The sequence below is a fragment of the Epinephelus lanceolatus genome, chromosome 2 (genome assembly GCF_041903045.1).
Source record: "Epinephelus lanceolatus isolate andai-2023 chromosome 2, ASM4190304v1, whole genome shotgun sequence".
Classification (NCBI taxonomy): Eukaryota; Metazoa; Chordata; class Actinopteri; order Perciformes; family Serranidae; genus Epinephelus; species Epinephelus lanceolatus.
The window spans coordinates 18895343-18919994 of NC_135735.1; the positions used below are offsets into that span (position 1 = coordinate 18895343).

Consider the following 24652-nt stretch of genomic DNA (forward strand, 5'->3'; position numbering starts at 1 on the left):
ACAGAGACATGACAAATGTGTTGAGAGAGAGGGCTGATGGATTTATTTATTTTTAACTTTGATCCAAGAAAGTTTGCTCCCGTCCGTGCTTACAATCACCGGGCAAAATAAAGCCCAACTCTGGCCCTTGTGATGCCGATGAGTCTAACATCCATGACTCAAGAGGTCAGGCAGCCCATCCAGGCTGAGCATTAGGGGTTAAGGGGATGAAACCAAGTGTGAAATGTGAGAAGACAAGCCAACATGGTTTCTCAGGCAACAAATAGAAAGGCGACAAACATATCTCTGTGACTGCGAGGAACGTGAGGTATGTTAGGAAGAAAGACTGGCACGTCATCCATGATTCATATGAGAGCAAGATGGAAAAGGAATTAGAGTGGCTTTCTGAACTGGCTGAGTTTAGACATGTTAATCAGTAATAGCCTGTTGTACTTCAGACGGGAGGAGTGTGAGCACATTTGCGTGTGTGTGTCTCTGGCAAGTTCAACAGCACTTGGACTTGAGCTGGTTGAGGCAAGAGAAAGCTCCAGACCAAGAGATAATCCATCTGGACTGTTTCCTTACAAAACATATGGAAAAATGCAGAAGCTTTTTTTTTTCTTTCCTTTTCCACCCACAATAGCTATTAATATCTTGCACAGAACATTTGCTCATGTCCCACTAAGGACTGGAATTCCTGCCGAAACACAGTCATCTTGGTGGATTAGAAAGAGGCGGTCAGACATTTTCACGCACTCGCCATATGTATTCTGTCTGTGCAAGGATGAGCATATAGTGATATAAACACATAGAGCAACTGGCATGCCATAAATAAATTCTCCTGTCCCTCTCTTTCTCACACACACACACACACACACACACACACAGATTTAGGTAAACTGAAGTGACGTAATCTGAACCTTCACACACGACAAGTCTTAGTCCGCTCAAGTCATTTAAACAAAGATAGCCCTTCTTTGCCGCATTGAAAAATAATTCACTCCAATATCAACAAGGACCCCTAAATAATCACACCAACTTCCTGACAGGAATTGTTCACAGCAGCGTCGAAAAACCTGTGTTAAAATGACAGCGCTGTAAATTGTTTTAATTATAGCCGACACAGATAACAGCCTGTGGAAACATCAACCTTTTCTTCAAACCCTCTGCAAGATCCAAACATACAGTATTCCCTGGAAAACGCGTTTTTGTTGTATGTGTGTATGAGAGTGAATGTGTGTGTGTGCGCGCGCGTGTGTGAATACAATATTCATTTTGCTGCAGGAGGACAATCTATGCATAACAATGAGAGGCGCTAATGAAATCAGCCATCAACCTGCGATACATACATATTAAAGCAGGACCTCAGAGTGTCATTCGCTTAGTGCATCATTTGTTCCCACTCGTTTTTTTCTCTCTGCCACCTGACCTTTAGAGTATGTACCCCCCCCCCCCCCCCCCCCCGCTCACTTCTACACTCTAAAAATAGGACGTGTACCTGCAGTACCGTGGCATTATGCATAACATGCATGTGTGTATGCAGCATTGCACGGACATGACAATACATTTCATGCGGGATTGATTTGTGCACTAAGAGCAGGAAAAATACAATCATTTAGGAAGTAAATACAGACAACTAATGTATGGTTGTGCAAAGTTTAGGGGTCTAACAACCACCTTTAAACAGATCAGCATCACAAATGGTAACCACTGTCAGAGCTGTACCTTCAGTATAATGTCATATCATCCCAGCTGCCAGGGAGAGACGCTCCTCCCTCCCCTCTAAGCATGCTTCACAGCTCTGGTCTCTCTGTCTCTCCCTCTTTCTCCCTAACCCCCACCCCCACGCTGGCAGGGAAATGGATCCCTCCACCTGACAGTGGCCATTTTGAGCCTTCTCTCCTCTCCTCTCTACTCCAGCTTCCTGGTAAACAATGGGAGAGGGATAATTGATCAAACAGCCAGGGAACCCTCCGAGCAGGGGAAGGTCACCGCCCGCCAGCCCAGCTCACTAAGGAGGGGAGGAGGAGGGGACTGGGGGGGGGGTGTATGTGTGTCAATATGTGTATGTGCATTTGTCTCTGTGTGTATGTGTGTGTGTGCATGCATGTATTACGTTTATGCATGTGTGTGTGACCAACTGTGCAAAAAAAAGACAGAGGTAGAGAAAGACAAAAAGTGGTGTGTGTATGTGTGTGTGTGTTGTGTGTGTGTGTGTGTGTGGGGGGGGGGGGGGGTGGGGGGGGTCTCTCTGACGCTCTTGAGCTGCCATTTTTCTTCCCTGACAAAGACTCCATCTGCCACAGAGCCATTTGCTGCCTCCCGAGTCGGCAGAGCATTCCGCACGCCGTGTTCACCTTGATGTCACCTCTACACAGCTCACGCCTTGCTGACGCTGTACACTCACACACACACACACACACAACACATTTCTTTTCCTCTCGTATACGCGCAGACGTATATGCTCATTGTCTCCCACTCACAAACAAACACACACTTTCAGTTTCTGTCATACATACTATCTTTGCACACATACTCTCTCACACACTCACGTACACACTTATTGAGTGTGTATCTGCCCAAGCAGCGGCCCTCCCTCTCCTCTGCATGGCTGATATCACTGTGCAACCATCAGCGCTGTGCATTGTGGGAGTGTCTGTTGGGGCAGAGAGACGCGACAGGGGCTGAGGGATTCACACGCCTCTGAAAGACAGCCAGAGGGAGAGAGAGGGAGAGAGGCAGGAGGGGAGGGAGGCAGGGAAAGGGAGAGAGATACGGAGGGGGCCGGTAACTGGAAATGAGAGATGGCATTTTAAAGAGGAAGCTGAATTTCACCTGCAATTACCGTAGCTCCGGGGCACATGGCTCGGTTAAGAGACATTTCATTCCAAAGCCACCGCGTATAGCTGCCGCACTGAGCCCTGAGAGGCGCATAAAGAAGGAGGGAGAGAGAAAATAGAGCGGTGGAAAACTCTCCTCTGCCCAAGATGGCCCTCAGCAGATGCAGTGATGAAAGAGAGGAGGCAGCCAGGGATGTAACTGGTAAATGAAACCCAGCAGAAAAAGCTGGAGAGGAGAGGAGAGGAGAGGAGAGGAGAGGAGAGGAGAGGAGAGGAGAGCTGAGGAGAGCTGAGGAGAGCTGAGGAAAGAGGAGACAAGGACAGATAAAGAGACAGAGGAAAGAAAAGGGTATCTCATTCAGCAGGCCCCAATTCGGCCATCTGCACACCAGACCAGACAGCTGAACTGGGCCTCAGAGAGCACACAAACACACACATGCACACGCACACACACTGAACAAAGAGCAAATAACATCCAATAAACACAGTACTCACACTCTCACAGTTAAGTACAGCGGAAAGCTGGATGTGTTTAATGATTAATATCATTCTTAGTATTCGTTCCTCTCTTTCGATGAAACCTTCCTCCCTCTCCCTGTCTCTCTTTCAGAACTCAAAATGGAGCAGTAATGGTTTCCCCGAGGCTCTATGTCCTGGCTAGTTTCACCAGGCACACTGCTGTGTTTCATAGGAGAAGTGTGACTGCACAAATACATTAATGAGCCCTCACTGGGAGCTGGGGGCCTCCTGGCACTGCTAATGGCTCCTCTGGACTGCAGCTGTATCCAGGTTACAACCTGGCCTGGCCGACAGGCCCTGGGACTCACAGGCCCAGCAGGGACAAACGATTCTCAGCTACAGGCACACACTGAAGTCAGAAAACCAGGTGCATGGTGAACTATGTGTTTGGTGTGTGGGTGTTTGAAGTAGGGAAAGAGGAAAGAAGATCCGGGGTGGGGGTTAGAAGGGACAGGAAGCTGTGGAGGATATCAAGAGGCAAGGGGCCACAGTGGAGACAGAGACCGAGGAATAAAGACAGTTGAAGAGATGTGGTTTGGCCATAAACGCAGCAGATAGACCCAATAAACCTGGAGGCTCTCATAGGGCAACAGCTGGCGTCGGGTGAGAGTGGTGTGCGTGTGTGTGTGTGAGCGAGAGAAAGAAAGAAAGAAAGAAAGAAAGAAAGAGAGGGAGAGAAAGTGAGTGTGTGTGGGCTGCTACTAATAGCCATATTAACAAATTTGATTATGCTTTTAAAAAGTTTAAACAAAGTGTATATATTCAGTAAACACAACAGTTAAACCAGCAAAGATAACAAACATTTCATGTAAAGTGTCACTGCGTACTGGCAGGTTTTAACCTTTAAACCCAATTAAACATGTGATGGATTCATTACTGCATACTTAAATTGAGTGGCCAAGTACTGATCAACGATGCGTCTTTTTAAAGGTCCACTGTGTAGGATTAGGGGGGGATATATTGGCAGAAATGGAATATAATACGTTTGTTTTATTTAGTGTGTAATCACCGGAAAAAAAGAATTGTTGTGTTTTTGCAACACATTTTCTGCCCAACTCGCCAAATACTGCCGCTCTGTCAGTGGACATACATGTCAAAATATGCCGTGCTAGGTACCCTCCTGTGTCTGTTTTGGATGTTCATTGACTGCGAATCAATTTACACTTGTTACAGGAATTGTGTCTTTTCAAAATACACTTCCATTTTTCAACAAACCTACAATGTAGCTAAAACACTTTTAGGTTGGCTACCTTAGGTTTGAGCAACAAAAGCATGTGGTTGAGCTAAGAAAAAAATGTCATGGTTTGGCTTAAAATTTAAACAGTGACTTAACAGTGAACTCCCAGGGGTGAAAGTCAGGAGTTTGTTTGACCACACCACCTCCTTTCCCACCCACCCTATACGGATTTTCTCGCTCTTTGTATTACAGGAGTTGCTAGCAGTGTAACAAACTGTCGTGCATATCATACCACCATGAAAAGTGCCTCTCTATATGTGTCTGATGCCGACATCTACTGAAAAAGCAGAGGTACTTGACAACTTGGGCTGTTGCCCACTGCCTCTAAAACTGACGCACCTGATGCACATCATACCACAAAAGGTGCCTTTGTGTGACGTTCTCTGATGCTCAATACTGTGCTGTATTGTGTAAAAAGTAACGGGCTAGTTTTTGTTACCTAGGAATGAGCCATTTATGTTTGCATAGGAAGTGGGTCCTCGTCCACGAGTCCACCATGTTTCACCACCATGTTTCTACAGTAGCCCAGAACAGACAAAAAAAAAATTGGCGTTAGACAGGGATAGGGAAGATAGGGCCATTTTCCATTCCATCTGCAACGTGCCAAACAGCATCAGAGAAACACTGATGTGTAACGTGAAACTGCTTTATTCAGTGTTTCCACCGATTAACTCACCGGGTGCATTTGTTTTTGAGAGGAAGAGATCTCTGCGGATAATTCGGCTACCCGTAAAAACCTCCTGAACAATGACCACTGAAGGAAATCTAACCGGGAGAAGCTTCAGCTGTTTCTAATCTGCAATGCTCACAGCTAGATGCCACTAAATCCCCCAAAATCTCACACACTGTTCCTTTAAAACAGCAAAAATGTCATGCTACAGTATGTGTATGTAAATGTTCTATAATGACGTCCATCAAGACATCATAAACTTTATATTCAATGAATGGCCCAGCAATAAAAAATGATAGAGAATGAGCATGATGTGATTGCTAGGTTGGTAGGTAAGTACAAGTGATGGCAAAGGCTTGACCATCTCTTGTTTTCCAACCTTAGAGCAAAACAGGCATTAGTGCTGAGTCCAAGGAGCTCATATTGCAATCCAGTTTGTGAGGGGCTAAAAGGTTTGTGATGTATGGTGTTTAAAGGTCCACTGCTAATGTTTCATAAATTACTGGCATGCAATTATGTTACACCATGACACCCAAAACTCAGCATTGTGTGTCCAACATCTCCCCTCTACTGCTACAACAAACACATTAACACACACACACGCACAGAGACCCACTCCCATTGTTGCCCTCTCTGGGAAAGCTCACAGCTTGGGTTCTTTAGCTCCTGTTTTGTCTGGCCCTCCATTCAAAATGGCCCCCTCATGACCACGCACATTATCGTGCGGGCAGGCAGCCCCTGAGTGGACTGAGGCTCCCCGGGTGCGAGCAGTGATTCATGGCACAAGGGTCTGTAAAAGAGCAGCCTCGCCCCACGCTGCAGCCCTTCATGGGGACAAGGAGAGCAGAGGCTGTTTGGCAATCGGGGTGAATGAAAAGTCTGGCTAGAGGACTGAACCCTGTTGAGACCACGCGGACCAAGGGAGGCAGAGGGGGAAATGGTCAGTGTTTTCTTGTGTGCAGAGAGCACGAGTGAAAGAGACAGAGAGGCATGAATGGGTAAGCCCAAACTAATGCTGCGAGTGTGTCTTGTTGAATCTACGCTGCTCCCTATCCCGAGGACAATCTCGCAGCAGCTTTTTAACAATCTTAGCTTCGAGGCAAGTGCAAAGTACTAAATGTTTAGGCGTTATCTCTAACACTTCCCCAATCTAACAGAGCACCAGTTTAAAGGGCACTGGGAGAAAAAAGGCACTGTGAGAAACAAAGAGGGCTCATGAATAAGAGCTGAAAAATGATAGTAGTTGCTAGGATTGATGAAACCCTATTCAGGTCTTGTGACAGGCAGCGAGACACACAAATTCTTTCCCCTCAGGCTAGAAGGTGTAATTTCCCCTTCTGCTGTCACAAGAGCCATGTAAAAAATTATCTGTAGCTCAATGACTGGCTGCCTCCAAGTAATTTGTAATGTACAACATGAATGCACAAATATCTATCTATCTATCTATCTAGCTATCTATCTATCTGTCTGTCTATCTGTCTGTCCATCTGTCCATCAATCCGTCTATCCATCCATCCATCCATCCTTCCTTTCAGATCAAGACACTCAGAATAGAAACACTGGCATGCTGCTCCGTTGTAACACACGGTGGGATGCGGATGGAAATGCTGGCCCCACAGGACACACACGTACACACACACATACACATACACACACGCACACACATAAAGAGCGGACTGCTGTGGGGCTGACGCAAGACTATCTCTGTCTCACGTGTCTCTCCCCTACGGCCGCCCGCTGCTCCTGACCTTCGAGATGTTTTTCTCTCTCCTTCTCCCTCTCCCTTTATTCCTCTCTATTTCACACTCGTACAACACACACACACATACACACACACCCTCACTCACTCACTCATTCTCACACACACACCAACACACACTCCTCCCTTCTCTGCACACCTTCCAGCCTCTCAGTATTTTGTCATTAAAAGGCATTGCATTTCAAGCTTGGATCAAGCAGATGGGGCTGCGTAAGCATTGCTGCTCCTTCACGCAGCACCTTGGCTTAAGCACAGACAGTCCACATGTATTACAGCACTCCTAAATGCACGCACGCAAACAAACACACACACACACACACGCCAACATGCACACGCACAACCTTCCTGGAACCAGAGAATCATCCCGGTTGTGGATGGCCGCTTCACGTGGGTACTGTGTGTAGCTCAGTTGTGTAATGCCGAGCTGAGGTAGCCGAATACCTTAAGACATGCTCTACAAAACAAGAACGCTAAACAGCAGACAAAGGTATCTCACAGCAGAGAAGGCACTAATATATTTATTAGTCCTTTCTGGAGACCAATGGTTTGTGCCTTCTAGTGGCAAAAGAAAACACAGACAAATATACTCGCAGAGTTCAATGGGTTCACAATACACAAACACACCACACACACATACGTGAATGTAATATAATTATATCTCCGTGCCATTAGACACATTTCCCTGTCTTTCTTTCATTTTCTCTCAACATTTGCATATTCCTTTGGGTGTTTGAGTTGAGCAGCTCTTTCCCTTTTCCTTCTCTTGTCTTCCAAGCAACAAATGTCAGCTAATTACACCATAGCTGTTTGGATGAGCTCCATCTTTCCCTGTGCTCTGCTGTGCTTGTTCTCTGTGGGGCTGCAGGAAAAGTCAGGCAGCCAAGACACCAGTTAGGAGCAGCCAGCGGTGGGGGTTGATCTACAACCCCCCCCCCCCCCCCCCCCTCACTCTCAGAAATTGATTCCCCAAGAGAGGACTCATCAATACTTATCACAAATGATACAACCGGCTCGCACCAACCTGCAGGGGATATAATGTATCATTCACAGCCAGGCAAGAAGCAGTAACGGTTAGATAGAATCAGGTCTGGTAACATACAAGGCTAAAGAGCCAGTCACGGGCAAAACAAGTATTTCCCTGAGCTCTGCATTCAGTAAAAAAAGCCTCTCATAAAAGATCCCATTTGATCTGGTGACACACACTTGCAGGCACAAGGCCATCAAGTCAGGCAGGAGAGAAAAGTGCAAGTCATTGTCTGTGCGTGGAACACCAAACTGCCACCTTGGTGTGCGTGAAGTGAAGCCTTGAGGACGCAGCCGCGCCCCTGAGCACTGCCAGCTCTCGCACGGTGAGACAACACAGAGAGCAAGAAAGAAAGAAAGAAAAAGAAAGCGAATAGGACACAGAGAGGAGGGGAATAAAGCTGTACGTAGTAACACACATAAACAGCTACACACAATCCAAGATCTTAACCTAGAAGCACTGTAGGGCACAGTTAACAACCATTTACATTCAGCGTTGGCTCTGAACAGATAGCAAAGTCAAAGGATGTTTATTAGGCGCGTACGTTTCAGACAAATATTCTGATTAGAATGGGAGAAATCTAATTAATTGCTTGATTCACTGAATGAACCCCGAATTTGTAATGTAATCATAACAACTGCTTTTCAAGGGGCTCTTGTTAAATTTAATTGGGGGAGAAAAAAACATCCTCTTTCACTGAATGAATGAAAATCAAATTAGGCCTGAAACTGGAGGAGTCTGCAAGTTTGTTCTGGTGTGCCATGAAAAAGAAAAAAACTGTAAAAGCAGAAGTGTGTGACAATATGTATTTTAAAAAGTCACACATCGACTTTTTTGTAACATGCAAAAATATATATACCAGAGGCACGGAGGAGAGAAGAGGAGAATACTGTCTAGTATACTGTGTACTCACTGTTAGAGATGTCTTCAGCTCTTTGACATAACTGCTGTAACACCTGGAGAAAAAAGCAGAAACAAAAGATCAATGTGGTTCAGGTTAAAATACAATCTGACTCATAGGAGTGAAATGTTTTCCCAGCATGCTTTAATTTACGCGATAATAAAAATGGTTCGATTAAACGCAATATTGTGATAATGCTGCAAGTTCTTCCTTCTCAGAGCCTGGAGGGGATGAAGCCCCCTAAAACTACCCGTGGATATCAAAGTTACAGTCACACAGCTTAGCATTTGTGGTTTTCAGACACATCAAACAAAAAAGTACAGTGACGTCTGAAACACAGCTGTGGCAGCGCACGCATACACACACACAGAAAGATATTCACACACACAAAAAGTCTCTTTCTCCCCGAGCCCTTTCTTGCAAAACCTGTTTGTTAGAAATGGATCTAGACACTGGAGCTTTGAGTGTGAGGATATTTTCCCCAAACACAAGACAGTTCTTGCAGAGAACCAAGCCTTACCAGTGTTCTCACGCCCATCTCTCATGCATTGTCTCTAAGGCCCTCCTGTACTCTTACAGCCTGAGCCTAATCTGAGCAGCTCACCATAACAGACGCCACCCTGCTATGTATATCATACTACAGCGAGTGCACACATGCACATTTTACAACTTTTATTTAAGATAATACACACTTATTCTTGGATGTGAATAACGTCTGACTGATGCAAAGCTGACGATGACGGTAACAGTTATAACTTGTGTCAGCATGGTTAGATAGTATCAAAAACAGTGCATGCAAACTTCTCCACAAACACATGCACACTGACATAAGGAAGCAGGCTCTGATAGACATTTCCAGACACACCAACAGTGTTATAGCGTGTGTGGGTAGCTATCTAACAAGGTTCTGTTGACAGTAAACACATCCATCTGGTCACCAGCAACAGAATCATGTCTGGTGGACACTTCATCAGCTCAAATGTGGTCAACTATTACCGTTACACAGTTCTACTTTTAATTCAGTGCACTCATTTTAAGAAGGATGTCATTTTAACAGCTGTTTTACCTTCCTTTTTTCACTAATTCCTGGAAAAGTCACTTGTTGGGAATGATTGGCATGCTAAAATAAGAAAACTGAAGTTCATGAGCCTAACTGGTTTTGTCTTTCTAGATGCCCTGCAGTCATGTCAAAATCTGTGGTGCATCATGCAACGCACATCTGTCATTACGGCTAAATTTGTCATTGAACAGAAATCACCTACAGTGGCGGTGTTGGTAATAACCTCGCTGATCGAACTGCAACGCTTCCCTTCATTATCCACACTCTTACGCAGACAGACTGACAAACACACACATGCATGCACGGACTACAGACACACACACACACACACACACACACACACACACACACACACACAAATACTTTGATAACTCATCGCAGTGATAATGATAACAGAGAGCCAGGTAGGCTGAATTCATCTTCAGCTTTTTCATAAAAGCCTATTAGTGGATGATTAAAGGATCTCTGCTCATAGGGCTTCAGCACAGAAAATGATTTGCCAGCCACGAGGCAGGTGAATTACACTGGATAAGAAAGCCAGTGCTGTCTGCCATCATTTGCCTGACTGAGAATCAGGCTGTTAGTCTATTAACCTCATTTTACTGTAAGATCTCACCAGTTTTACATCAATGGCAGATGGATAAAATATCACAAAACACACACTTTCCTTCCCGAGCCTGAATGCCTGTATCCTTCTTCCTGCATTTTCCTTATAAATCATGTCAGTATATGACATTTACATTATCAATTAATCTGCAGATTATTTTTTAAAGAATTGTTTGCCGTATATAATGTTAGAAAGTAGTAAAAATGTTTTTTTTAAATGTTGAAAAAAAGCCTAAAAAGATGTCTCCAAATTACCTGATCTGGCCGACTAACAATCCAAAACAATATATCTTGTTTTCTACCACATCAGCCCTCTCTCCAAGAAATTGTGTTTGTATGTAACTGAAATGCTTTCTTAATTAAGTTGTAGTAGCAATGTTATCGCTGCCTGGATTATGTTCAGAGACAATGTTTCTTTCAGGTAAAGAAACACTACATCCATGCACCACGTAGGTATCAGAAGAAGGTAGTTGAGGAAGAAGGCGGGTGTACCAAGAAAAGCACCTTGACACCAGAACTTCAGGTTTGCATTCAGACTCTTCTCTAACAGTTCAGGCAACACAGGTACTTTGGTTAGAGTTAGGGAAAGATCAGGATTTTATTAACATTTAGACAGAAACTCTTGTCCTTGTTTTCATCAACAAATGCACTTCAGTTAAGGTTAGGAAAAGATTGTGATTTATATGAATTGTTAATTTAAAAATAATGCGTTGTCAGTGAACATTTTGCTGACACGTTCAGTATCAAGATTGTTGCGACTTGCCAAATACCTTGATTAGCAACAATTCCTCATTAAGTCAACAGAAAATGTAATTTTCTCGCGATTACGTTTCCCTCTAAATGTATTTGCTGTGTCAAATTAGTTGTATATAAACACGATTTCTACAAGACGGCATGAAACAAAAGTGAAGATCCTCACAAATGAGATGCTGGAACAACTTACAACACAACATTTTCCTTAAAAAAACTACCTAAAACGATTAACTGATTATTAGCTGAAGATTTTTAGATCAACTAATCAGCTCTATGTGATATATAAAAACTGTCAGAAGGATATTTACCACCAAATAACTGAATAAATATAACATGAAAGGTGATATAATCATATCAATACCATTTTATCTCAAAGCAAAAAGGTTTACCGAAGCATTCATGTAATGGTAGAATACATGCAATCACATGTATTAAAGTTGCAAAGCTACTTGTTACAACCTATAATGAACAAAGTGATATAACAAATTATTGCCCTAAGTTACGTTAGTGAACTTTTAACTTTTTGAGTAACAATCAAAATGTCATTTTTATTATAGCCATCATTACTTAGTAATTTCCATCTAATTAACTTTAAAGGCAAAAAAACAAACGGGAAAGAAAAAACAGGAACTAACTGCAAAGTTATAATTACCTGCATTTACACTCCAGGCATGCTTGCACATGGACAGTGTACAACAGAGCTGTTATGACGTCCCTCTGAATTGTTTTGTTTGGTTTCCCTAATCTACCCTTCCTTGCCTCAGCCACACAGATGTTGACTTTACTTTAGGATTCATACAGCGGCTCTCAGGCATCCGCGCAATACAAGGGTCGGACTTTTGTAGCAGCCACAGAGAGAGAAAGACAAAGAGAAGAAAGAAAGAAAAAAGAAAGAAAGGTCACCATGTTTCATGTGAGCCTCCATTATATAAAAAAAACCCTCTGTTGGTATTTGAGCATGGAAAACAAGTGTACTCTGAAAATACACATATTGAGATTGGCCTAAAATCCTTTGCTTTTTAATATTTGATGCCTTGTTAGAGGAGCGACACTGGTGAGGTGTTTGTCTCTGTTGTCTCTGTTGATCTCTGGTACACCGGCCCCTGTGGGAGTGAGCTAGCGAGACTTGGCCGCAGACATTTTCCTGAAGCCCCCAGAACAAAACAGGCAAGTCTTGACAGTCTGTCCGCCACCGAGTCGTCACACAATCAGTTGCAGGAAACCAATCCCTAAATAGCAGTGATTCATCTCTTCATCACACACAATGCCAGTACACAGTGCACAAAGAAGCTCTCTCTTCCCCTCTCTCTCGCTCTGTCTTACCCTATCTGCCCCCCCCCCCCCCCCCCCCCCTCCTGCCCGCCCGCCCCCCAGTGTGGTCTCTCATGCTGCTTAAAAATAAGTGCTTCTCCTAGCTTTCTTTGCCCTGTGATTTACTGGCAGTGTTTAACTGCAGGGCAGCATCTTTTATTGTTACATGATCTGGGGCTGAAAGCTGACAAAATGGAATCTCTGTGCAACTACCTTTGTATGTGAGTAAGTATATGTTCGGGGCAAAGTAGAGAGCGGGTGGAAGAAAAAAAAGAACTTGTGTGAGAAACGTTTGTCTAAGTGCAATTCAAATCCTCCCAGCCTCCCGGTGCTGTGTGTGTTTGTCATTCCACTAAATGGTTTCTTCCTTGACTTGATGGAGCAAGTGCCATCTCAAGGGAACGGGTTACACCACACACACACAGTAAAGCGCTCTGAGACCGGCGAAAAGCTCAGAACATTAGTGCAATCCATTTGTGAGAGGTAGAATATATATATATATATATATATATATATATATATATATATGAAATACCAGGCTGGATTGTGTACGTCTGTCTTTTTTGCCTGTGTACGTACGCATGTTTTTGTGTTGCCATGATAACTCTTCTCCTAATGGCAGAGAGCCCGTTGCTGCATTAGCCAATCCACTTCCTTCTCTTGCCTTTTTCTCTGCAAAGATAAATCTCATTCAGATATGCAGTCAACCTGGCCTCGCTGGTGACTGTCCACAGTTGCATTCTGGAACAATGATATCAGTACAGTATGTGACCAGATCATCACCAGTGGATAATCAGGCCCACACAACAGGTTCAGTGTATCGTTACAGCTCTGATGATCCATCAAGATGACGTGTGAAGGTCAGAGTAGCCGTGACCAACACAGCTGTCACATCTCCTCCCAGCACCCTCTTGGCTAACTGGCCTTCCAAAACACTCAGCACAAAACATGGCCAAGTGGGCAGCGCAGGGGCCAAGGCCAACAGAACATGTCTGGGATAGGCTTGTATCATGACATGATTACCCCCTCCATACAACAATACGAGATGTGGCAAAGAGGACAATCAGAGCTGTTTTGGCGTAATGACACTGCAACTGTGAAAGGGAAACTATGGGCATGCCCCGTGATGAAAAACATTACGATGTGCATTAGTATTGGCGTTTTAAGATTTAACTCAACACCCAATACAGCCACAAATTTAAGTGACGACCAGTTCTGTTGTGGGAGAGAAAAATGCTACAGTGGAGCTGTGTGGAGAGCAGATGTGAATCCACTTTGATTTCAATGCCTCTGTGTGTGTCTGTGTGTGTGTGTGTGTGTGTGTGTGTGTAGCTTCTATTAAATGGATCTGCTGTCTCCTTGATCAAGGGAGTCAATAAAGGGCCAGTCCTGTCAAACCCTCAGGGGTAAGAGTGTATGCACACATGTGTCTGTGTCCGGGTGTGTGTATGTGCGTGTGCGTTATGGTCCGAATTTGAAGTACTCTGACAGGTGAGTGATTGAGTGCTTTCATTTCCCTCCAGCGACAACAAGACATGCACACACAAACACATACATAGTGGCACACTGCACACACATACACACACGCACAGTGGAGGATGGAGAGAGCAATAGAGTGAGGGAGAGCAGGAGAGAGCTGTTGTTTCCTAAAGGATGCTGCTCCTGCCTGCATGCTTAAATTAGCTCTAAATGTTTGGATTACACACGGGAGCTCTCACAGAGGATTTAGCAGCCATAGCCTGGAGTCCGGGGGATGTGTGGATGTTTCCATCTACATCCAAACACACACGCACAAGCACACACACAAAAAGTGTCCTTATAGGGATCACAAACATATGTCACTCAATTATCGCTCACTATTTTCTGTGAACCCTCGACAACATAGCATGAGTTGCATCCATCCGGCTCAGACAAAAGATGGGGGATTTTAAAGCAACATACAGCTCTTAAATGTTGTAAACAGCAACAAGATACTGTTCCATTCATCAGGTTTTTGCTATGGGGGGGACAGTGTCTCCACATTTCACTTTTTTAAGAGTGCAGTCTTGGCTTCTGTTGGTGGGGGGAGGATAGGATATGCAAGCAGACGTGGAGACAGGGAGAGAAAGGAGGAGGAAAAAGAGAAGGGGAACGAGGGAGGTCAGCGCCCCCAGTCTCAGATAAAGGCCCTCTCCCTCCCTTCTGCCTCGGCTTTCGAAGCCCCTGCCAGGATCGAGAGGCGTCTCACGTTACAGCTGTCTCTCAGTGTCATCGTTCAGAATGAGAGAGCACAAGCCAAAGAGAGCAAGAGAGACAGACAGAGTGTGAGAGAGACAGACGGACGGAGGGAGAGAGAGAGAGAGAGAGAGGGGGGGAAAGCGGGACAATGCCAAAGACGGAGCGGGGCTAGGCTTTCATAGCTGGACAAGAGAAAAACAACAACAGCAGCAGGTTCAACTGGGTGAGGAAGCCCTTGTGGTTTGGCTGCCTGGTGGCATTTTTTTAATAAGTAAAGTTAATGCAACATAAATTCTCACTACAGTGTGGAAACATTTCGAAATCACTGAAATGTGCTTTGACCTTTTCCAGACAAATTATTTCGAAATGTAGTGTGAACAGGGCTAGGCAGATCATTTCCTTTACACCACCTGGGACTAACTGAACACTTCCTAAAAAGAAAAAGAGGAGGAATAAATGTTTTAATACCCTGTTTTGTGTCCAGTGAGAACAGAGAAACACACTATACTCAGAGCAAGAGATGATAATGACTGTAAGAGTGCGTGCCATAGGGCTTCTGTGGATTAGACATTGTTGAGTTGCCTCTATACACATGAGTATCCATTTTTAACCTTAAAATGCTAAAAACAGCAGCTTGTCCCATGTCCAATAATGACTAATCCAATGACTGCTAGCATTTCAGCGTGTGCTGCTAACAAGGTAAGGCCATGTAGGTCAGTACTGAGTTAAGTTAAATTTAGAGTGAGTGCTTATTTCTTTTCTGTAACTTTTTCCGTAGAGATATGAAAGATGGAAAGGGTGCTGCATATGCAGATTTTCACTCCAAACTGTAGCGCTTACACAGCCGACACATTGAGAGCTGATTGTACCAGTGTGGTTTACATAAAACATGGTTCTGAACAAATACACATATAGCTATTGCACAGCTCAAAACTGCTTTCCTATTTGTTTTTCTCTATCCTTGTCATTTCTCGTGGCGTTCCGTAGGAGTTAAATATTTAAAATTCTGGCTTAGCTTGGAGCAGGCTTTGCCAGCACAGCTAAAATAAAAAGCCTTTGTGGCAGCAGTGACCAGATTTTAAATGCTGAAGAAGATCAATAAATGGGGGCTGTCGAGGCGCAATCTCATGCATTTGTGTGTATATGTGTGTGTGTGTATGTGTGTGTGTGTGTCCTGTCCCTATGCGTAAATGCCTGTGTTCTGACAGCAAGTGTGTGTGTGTTTGTGTCTGTGTGACTACGTGCGTCTTAACACCCACCAAGGCTCACAGCTCCCCTGCCTGCTACAAGCTATTCTATAGTATCATCAAGAACCCCACTGACCCAGGAGGCACACCAATAGAGAAACCAATATCATTCCCATTCCCACATCCGAAACCTTCTTCCTATTTCTTTTCCATTCCCAGTATCCTTTTCCCATCTGAGCGCAGCCAGCACGGGTGATTTCTAGAGGAAAGTGTAAATACAGGCCCCCTGCTACAGATTGAGAATGTCGAGGTGTGGTAAACATCACACTAAATAGCAGGTTTTCCAGACCTTGTCGACATTTCCATAATCAAGTTCCCACTGAAACAAAATGATGGACACCTCGACGAGACGGACAAGGAGGGGAGGGAAACAACAGAAAACATTTTGTTTGTTTTTCTTAAAAAAACAACATCATGTTTATGCTGTTCCAATACAGCCTGGCTCTGCTAATGTTAAGAGACCCTGAATGTCTCTGTTCTGTGAAGCCAAATAACATTTATGCAATTTCTTTTCAAGAGAAGAAACGCATTCATAATGTTGCCATATTTTTTTGTTTCTTCTCACTAAAGACCACATTAAATGGATGCTTTCAGCTCACATAAAGTGATAACCTTCTTTGCTGTGTCTTTACCACATGAATATGAGATGGAGACAAACAGTGAATTACGAGGACTTGTATGCATGCTGTTCTGTGGCTCCACAAAACAAGAAGTGCATCTGTATTTTTCGCCTCCCCGCTAATGTAGAAAACAAAAACAGCCCTGAAGTGGAAAAATCATCAGGACCTTTTGAGACTTCATTAAAAGAAACTAGCCTGGACTTTCCAAACAAGGCATCTCTTTGGAGGGGAAAATCAACCTTTTCACCTTGCTGGTGGAAAAACAGGCATCCCAATGAGACAGAGCAAGCACAAACAACCTTGACTTTCATCAAGGAAATTCTCACATTGAATGATAAATAGAGGCCCAGGGGACGAACAGCAAAGAAGCAGCTTATCGCCTTTCCCTCCCAAAATTGGCCGCTCTGTCTTCTGTCTCCTGAAAGTCAACGCGGGGTGACCCACTTGCACTTTACACTGCTTATTGTTTGGTAATTAATCCACCATATGTAATCCATGCAGAAATGTAGAGAAAACTAAACCGGGTGTTGATTTGTTTAGTCTTAATTAACAGTTGGGATTGTTCATTTGTTTCTACAACAGGAGGCATATGTGCCCTATCTCATTAGCTTGGCTTTCAAAACATAGATGCATTTCTCATTATACACACACAGGAAGACGCGTCTGCTCAAATAAAAGCCATAATATTGGAAAAGGCTCATGTTAAGAGTGGCCGTCACTGAGCATGCACTTTAGACAATTATTTGTGTACCCTGATGATTATCAGGACATCCAGTGAACATGCAGTGTTACCAAAATAGCAAGGTAACATAAGGTTAGGTAGATCATCTGAGCGCTAACCAACTTTCCAGCTGAGAGGACATTAACCTGCGAGGCCATGCAAACACATATCAATACGTGAGCCGCCTGCATGGGCCTGTAACACACAGCCACAAAACAGTAGGCCAGGACAGACACACAGCAGCAGCAGCACCAATTTGATCTGTAACAATAAGAGGCATTATCAATCTAATGCCTAGAAGCTTTTAGGGCTTTCGCTAAAATGCGGCTTCTTCTCAAAGGACCATTAGCCCTTATAGGATTAATGTCTACTTCAAAAACATCTGTTTAAAGTCCTCAGTTTCTTGGTGCATTATTTCATTTGACGTTATTGTTTTCTGTGTGCGAGCATGCACGTTTAGATGTAAATGGCTGACCGATGGCCAGGATGAGGAAATATGATCAGGAGTCTGTCTAACATTGGTTCTTGAATCATTTGGTTAACGCAGAGCAGACCTCTACTTCCTCTCTAAATTTCACAGCTCTGTGTCAGCGCTAACATGCAGAGATTTGACAGGGCTCCCAGATGGCCATTATTATCAATAGATTGTTTCAGAATCAGTTAGTATGTATTCCAAGTATGTGTTCACATACAAAAATTTTGACCCTGTTTTTCTTGTTGCTCTTTATGTACGTACACAGAAATAAACAAGGACAGAACAGCTCATAGGTCTAAATATAAAATACTGATAACAATGGCAACTATTTAGATGAGGGGTTATACCTAATATAGCACGTTATATAGACCATTACAAAGCATCCTAGATAGATGAGTTTGGTAATGCAAAGGTTCATTTTTTTCATTACTATTAATTTAGATCTTCTTGCTATCATGCCTAAAACATACCTCAATTAGGTTATGATGCATCTTGTAACAGAGAAAATACTGTAGCTAAGATTCAAGTCAGCGATAGGCTGCACCACTGATAGGGATAGGGACGCGAAATATTGAAATATTTCAAGGTTCAACGTTAATGATTTCAACTCACGAGAAAGTCTGAGGAAGAGCTGTGTGGCTCGAAACGTCACTCTGCATTAAAATCCTTCTAAACAGGAGCTACTTGGTGTGTGGACTTATTTGTTTTTTACTTTGTCTGAAATCTACTAACCCAAAGTCAATTTACTTCAATACAAACTGTTTTATTTACTCGTGGCTATCAAATAGCAATAAAGGCTAATCGGTACTGTGCATGTGCAACTCTCAACAGAGATGGGAAGGAAGTGAGACGGATCCCTCCTTAGCTACTTCCATCATCCGCTCTGGAAAAAGCTCAGTGTTTAATTCTATGGAAAGTGAGTTGCTATGTCTACTAGCCCGACGCAGCATTTAACTTGCCTTGGGCAACCAGGCAACCCTTACTGTTGAGCCCTGTGCTAAAATGTTAAAAACTGATCATTTCTGTGATCATTTTTGCCTCTACTGACACCAATATGGATGTATAAATTTCAGTTTAATAAGCCTGTTAAACTGAACTATAAGTGTGGCGTTACTGATCACTGGTTTCTGCAGTCACACAAGGGGATAAGCACACTTTCGGTATATTCTGGTGCAGCATTTGGTGCTGACTGTCCCATCATGCCACAGGTGAAAACAAGTTTTGTTTAACATCAAATTGTGGCGCTGAGCTCTACTTAATCATCACAAGAGTTGTTGATTGTCAGAACAGGTTAGTGGTTGTCCCATTTAACAGAGATAATGTGTTCTGGCAGAAATAAATTAAAGTGCACACTTGTACTTGACAAATGAATCATTTACATGCCTGATACATTCATTCGAACATCACTCGACATATTTTAAAGCGCTGCCTTATAGCGACTGACTTGATCGATATATCATGCACACCTAATAAATCCCACTTCACTTCATTTTCAAAAGAACACAAACCATGGGTTTCCTTCAAAGAAAAAAAAAGAGATAGCCCCATATTCAATAGTAAAGGATTACAGAGAATACAGCCATGTGTGCACATGGGATTGTCTTCTCAAAAGCTGTCCAAGTTCTGTCAGATTCAGCACCCCCAGACACAGAGCTCGTGAACCTAATTTCACCTAATCAGCTTAGTCAATAGCAACCGTTTGCTGTGACTTTGGTAGACATGCAAATAGGGCTTAACTATGTCTATCCTTAATTCCTGAATGTTCAAGTCAAGCGGAAGTCCTCCTTTATCTCTTCAAAAACAACAGTTCCAATTTGAGGGAGAGGAAGAGAGAGGGAGGAAGAGAGAGAGAGAGAGAGAGAGAGAGAGAGAGAGAGAGAGAATAAAACTCCAGCCGAGTTTTTTTTTTCTTGGCCTGGCAAGGAGAGACATCTCTGATTTGAGTGTGCTTGAGGTAGCACAGTGTGCTTTCATTTCAAACCAACATGGCAAACAAACTCTGACAGATTTGTTCCCCTTTTTTCACTTTTGCTCTTGCTCACTCTCTCTCAAATTATGGGAAAACACGCTGCACAAATATATGAGCACTTCTTGTTGGTTTGTATGTTCAGCTGCATCACTTGCACATACACACACACACACACACACACACACACAAGCACACGAGGACATTCTCAAACAAAACGACGCCAACAACAGATAGTTATAATAGTGCTAAAAAACTGCGAGACACTGTTCCGTTTCAATTCACTGATACCACTAATGGCTTCTTAGCAGCTCCATGAAATCAAGCAGCTGTCATGTCGATGCATCAGCAGTGAGAGGAGGGAGAGCCATCCCCATAAGGACAGAGGCACCGCGCCTTCATGTTTGGCTAAACATCTGCTCCTCTGCACTCCAGCTTTGCAGCAATAAACAGGCAAACAAAAGAGGTGGGAGGTGAAATGATCAGATTTTCCATTTCAAAGCATTTTGTTCGGTTTGTTTTCTTTCCCCTCCTCTTTCTTAAACTGCTTACAGGACATGGGGAGAAAGAAAGTGAGATCAAGTTTTAACTGTGAGGGGCGGCAGAGCAAACACACAGGCTAGAATAACACCTTTTGTAAGATGGATGACAGAAATTAAATAAGGTCACCATTTTCCAAGAGTGTGCTGTCTAAACTGTTGCAAACCAGCACTGTGGCTCAGCCAGGGGATGATTCAAAGTGTGCGTATGTGTGCGTGCATGTGTGTGAGAGAGAGATGCATGTGTGAGTGTGCACATCTCAAACTTGTCAATCAGGCAAATCTATCAATCATGCATCAATTCAACTTTGTGTAAACAGCAGTAAATGTTGCTTTAAGGGGCAGTAAATACCTTTTTAATCACATAATTATGAGTCAAAGGATGTCTGATCACTTATTTGGCAGTGACATCCAGTTACATTTTCACAGTTCTTCCTTTAAAAGGAGTCTTGTTAATTAACATCCTTCCTTCCTTCCTTCCCTTGCTTCCTTCATTCATTCATTCATGTCCAGTTACAAAGACAAACACAAAGCAGCAACTTTCACAATCGCGTTTAACACCATATTATGTTAAAGATGGCACAAGTACTTTTGTTTAATAGAGGCTGCAACAAAATACCATCATGTCCACCTGTCTCTCTCTCTCAAAAAAAAAAATCCTTTCATATAACACTACGTCACTTTATTTGCTTTTTAAAGGCAACCGTCTCGACCACAAACACAAACTGTCTCACACAAAACTGCCTCCAAATCATCGCTCACTTATCTATCAACCACCTTCATTTTCCTCTTTAAAACCCCACAGACAGGACGTGATACTCTGTCGTTTTTTCTAACAAAACTTTTGGTAAAACTTGCGACACACACACACAAAAAACGTGGATCCATTTCCTTTTAAAGTAGCCTGTGTGTTTGTGTGAGAGAGATAGTTAGTAGAAAGGAGGGGGGGGGGTTGGTGGTGGTAGAGAAAAGGTAGGGGTGCTCGGGGGACGAATTTAAAATAACCAAGATGGCGAGAGGCTTGTTGTTTTGGAAGGGGCAGAAAAAATGGAGGATATTGTAATATACACAAAGGGATAAATTTCAACAACTCGGCCAAGCGGCTGCTAGCTCGCCTGCGTGCCTGCTCGGGTTTGAGGAAGCGACCGCGATAGCAGCTCCGCGGCGGGGCTGGCCAGCAACACGACTAGCGAAACACGAAAAGCTCAAAAACTCCAACCCGCTGTGGAGAAAGAAATGAATATTACACGTCCAAGTTAATCCGAAGCGAGGGGGATATTTATGTATTTGTCGCTAATTGTTTTATTTTCGCGTCGAGGGACTATTAAAGTGGATGAATTTTAACGGACAGGCAGCGAGGACCAACGGCAGTCCAGTTGCCTCGTAGTTATTACCCCCCTTCTCTCTCTTTTAACGTTGACGGTTGCGAACATCCAGCACGAAATACGCCACCAAAACCACACCACACACGGTTGATAAAAAGCCAAACACACAACACCATTAAACCTTTAAAAAAAGTTTCATTTCTCGACAATTAAAACAAGTTATCAGGCGAGTGAACGGCGCGAGAGAGAAAAGGAAAGAGGGACACAAAGACGATTCCCACTATCAGGTCACCACTCAGAAGAGGAGACAGGAAAACACTTTTGTATTAAAAAGGAAAAAAAAACTTTACACATTTGATTAAATGTAACGCCACCGAAAACACCGACTGACTGAAATACAGCGTAACACAAGAAACTACCCATTAACCAGTTTACACAAGCTGACAAAAAGAGAGGTAAGAAAGTAGAAACGAAGCCAGCTCTACGCAGCTCATCGCTTGTTCTGTGATGAGGGGGAAAACAGCGTCAGTGAAATAAAACACTTACCTTTTTTTAGTTTCGACACTTTACTTATTTCCAACGTGGGTTTTTAGTTCAACTAACACTTCGGGTCGGTCTTCTTCTCGCCTCTTTTTTTCCTTGGTCGGTTTTGGTTATGAAAGAGAGGTCGGGGACGAATGATAAAGAAGGGAATTGGGCAGTAATTGAGTCTCGGTGTGTGAGTGTGTGTGTTAGTTACTAACAGCAGATTGAAGGAGACTCTTCTCAAGGTTTATTCAGCTCCACTTCAAGGAACCGACCTGACGTCAGCTCACTACTGCCACACAAAGAAAACTTATTATTTGTGCAGCGGCCGTAGTAAAAAAAAAAAAAGAAGAAGAAGAAGAAGCAGCAGCAGCGAAGGATACAGTTATTGACCGTTATTACTTTAAATGCGACATTGTCATTAAGCCTCACAGCACCGACTGCGATAACTTTATTTATCATGTTTGTTTGTGGCGCAGACCTATGGCGATTATCGGCCACTAGTGTCAACAAATAACACAGGATGCATTTAAAAATAAAAATAAAAACATTAATTAGTGATTTCTGCCATAAAAGGCAAAACTTTCATATAAGTTTGACCAGTTTTATTCATCATTATTATGTCAATTAGGGGTTGAATTCATGCCTTACAAGGTGGATTTTCATCAAATAGGCTGCATTAAAGATTTTGCAGGTTGCAGAGGAAGGAAAAGTTGCACCAGCCTCTTCATATTTCAGACAAAGACACTTGAGTTTATCATCTTTATGCATGTATTTTGACAGATGCTCTATAAGAAGACCTATGTTCTTAGTTAATATAGGCAATATTGGGCATTTTTTGCTTGTTAGATGACTCATACATAAAAAAAGAAGTGACAGATTACAGAAAAGGCAAATTATCAGAGTAAATATAGTCATATGGTTAAGATTTCCACAAGGTGCAGTTTCTGGTGTGCAGACCTGGGACCTGTTTTTGTTTCTCCACCCAGCTCCCAGTACTTATTTTCATCAAATAGGCTGCATTAAAGATTTTGCAGGTTGCAGAGCAAGGAAAAGTTGCACCAGACTCTTTATACTTCAGACAAAGACACTTGAGACACTTGTATTTTGAAAGGTGCTCTATAAGAAGAGCTATGTTCACTAATAATATAGATAATATTGGGCTTTTTTTGCTTGTTAGATGACTCATACATGAAAAAAGAAGTGAAAGATTACAGAAAAGGCAAATAATCAGAAAGTACATGTGGTGATATGATTTAAATTTCCACAAGGTGCAGTTTCTGGTGTGCAGACCTGTTTTTGTTTCTTCTGTCCAGCACCCAGCACTTATAATTTTCATCCTATAGGCTTCATTGAAGATTTTGCAGGTTGCAGAGGAAGGAAAAGTTGCACCAGCCTCTTCATATTTCAGACAAAGACACTTGAATTTATCATCTTTATGTATGTATTTTGACAGGTGCTCTATAAGTAGACCTATGTTCTTCGTTAATATAGTTAGTATTTATCATTTCTTGCTTGTTAGATGACTCATACATTAAAAAAGTATCATATGAAGAGCTAACACATGTGGATCATAATTAAAAAATGACACAAGGTAGATAATGAGGAAGTAAATGTGGTGATATGATTAAAATTTCCAACAGGAGCAGATTCTGGTGTGCTGACATGTTTTGTTTCTTCTGTCCAGCACCCAGTACTTATCTTTTTTTTGGATGTGCCTGCTGTTTTTTGAGTCTTCAGATAATCAGAAAGTCAATTATGTTCAAAATAGTTGGTGATTAGTCGACCAATCATATTCGCAAAGCTGCCAGATCAGGTGACAGCAAAGGTGGAAACATTAGTGCTTATGTTGATTTTATATGCCCAGAAATTATGTAAGGATTTAAAAAAACAAATGTCCCCTAAGTCCTCTATCTAACTATCTATCTATCTCTCTATCTCTCTATCTATCTGTCTATCTATCTATCTATCTATCTATCTATCTATCTATCTAGTTTTATGAATGAAGTTTACAGTCATTTCTCAACACCGAGTCTCTAATATTCCACGTGTCTCACTGTTAACTGACCAAACGATGATCCCCTCAGAAGATGACACACGATCAAACAAATACAAATGAGTTTCACACAGGCTTTAAATTAGAAGGCATTTGCCAAACAAAAACAGAAATGGGACAGATCTTCCTCGGGATAGGATCAATACATTGCCTGGCAAAGACAGCCATCTGTGCCTAATTGTATGCTTTACCTCCTCCTCTGAACACACAATAAGCAACAGGCTGAACGCAGGCCCTCTGACCCAGACTGGGTTTCCAGACGGGGGAAGATTATTTCATTCAACTGGAAAACAACAAGGGGG

General features: G+C 42.8%; 1 protein-coding gene across 11 annotated transcripts in view; it reads right to left on the bottom strand.

The window, feature by feature from the left end:
* Positions 1-22453, bottom strand: part of baz2ba (bromodomain adjacent to zinc finger domain, 2Ba) — an 82643-nt gene extending 60190 nt beyond the window's left edge. For all 11 annotated transcript variants that reach the window (XM_033627788.2, XM_033627780.2, XM_033627762.2 and 8 more), the window contains exons 1-2: positions 22316-22453; positions 8942-8984 (exon numbers count right to left, since the gene is read on the bottom strand). The gene's annotated coding sequence lies outside the window, so the exon portion shown is untranslated. The remainder of the gene's footprint in view (positions 1-8941; positions 8985-22315) is intronic.
* Positions 22454-24652: the final 2199 nt, after the last annotated feature.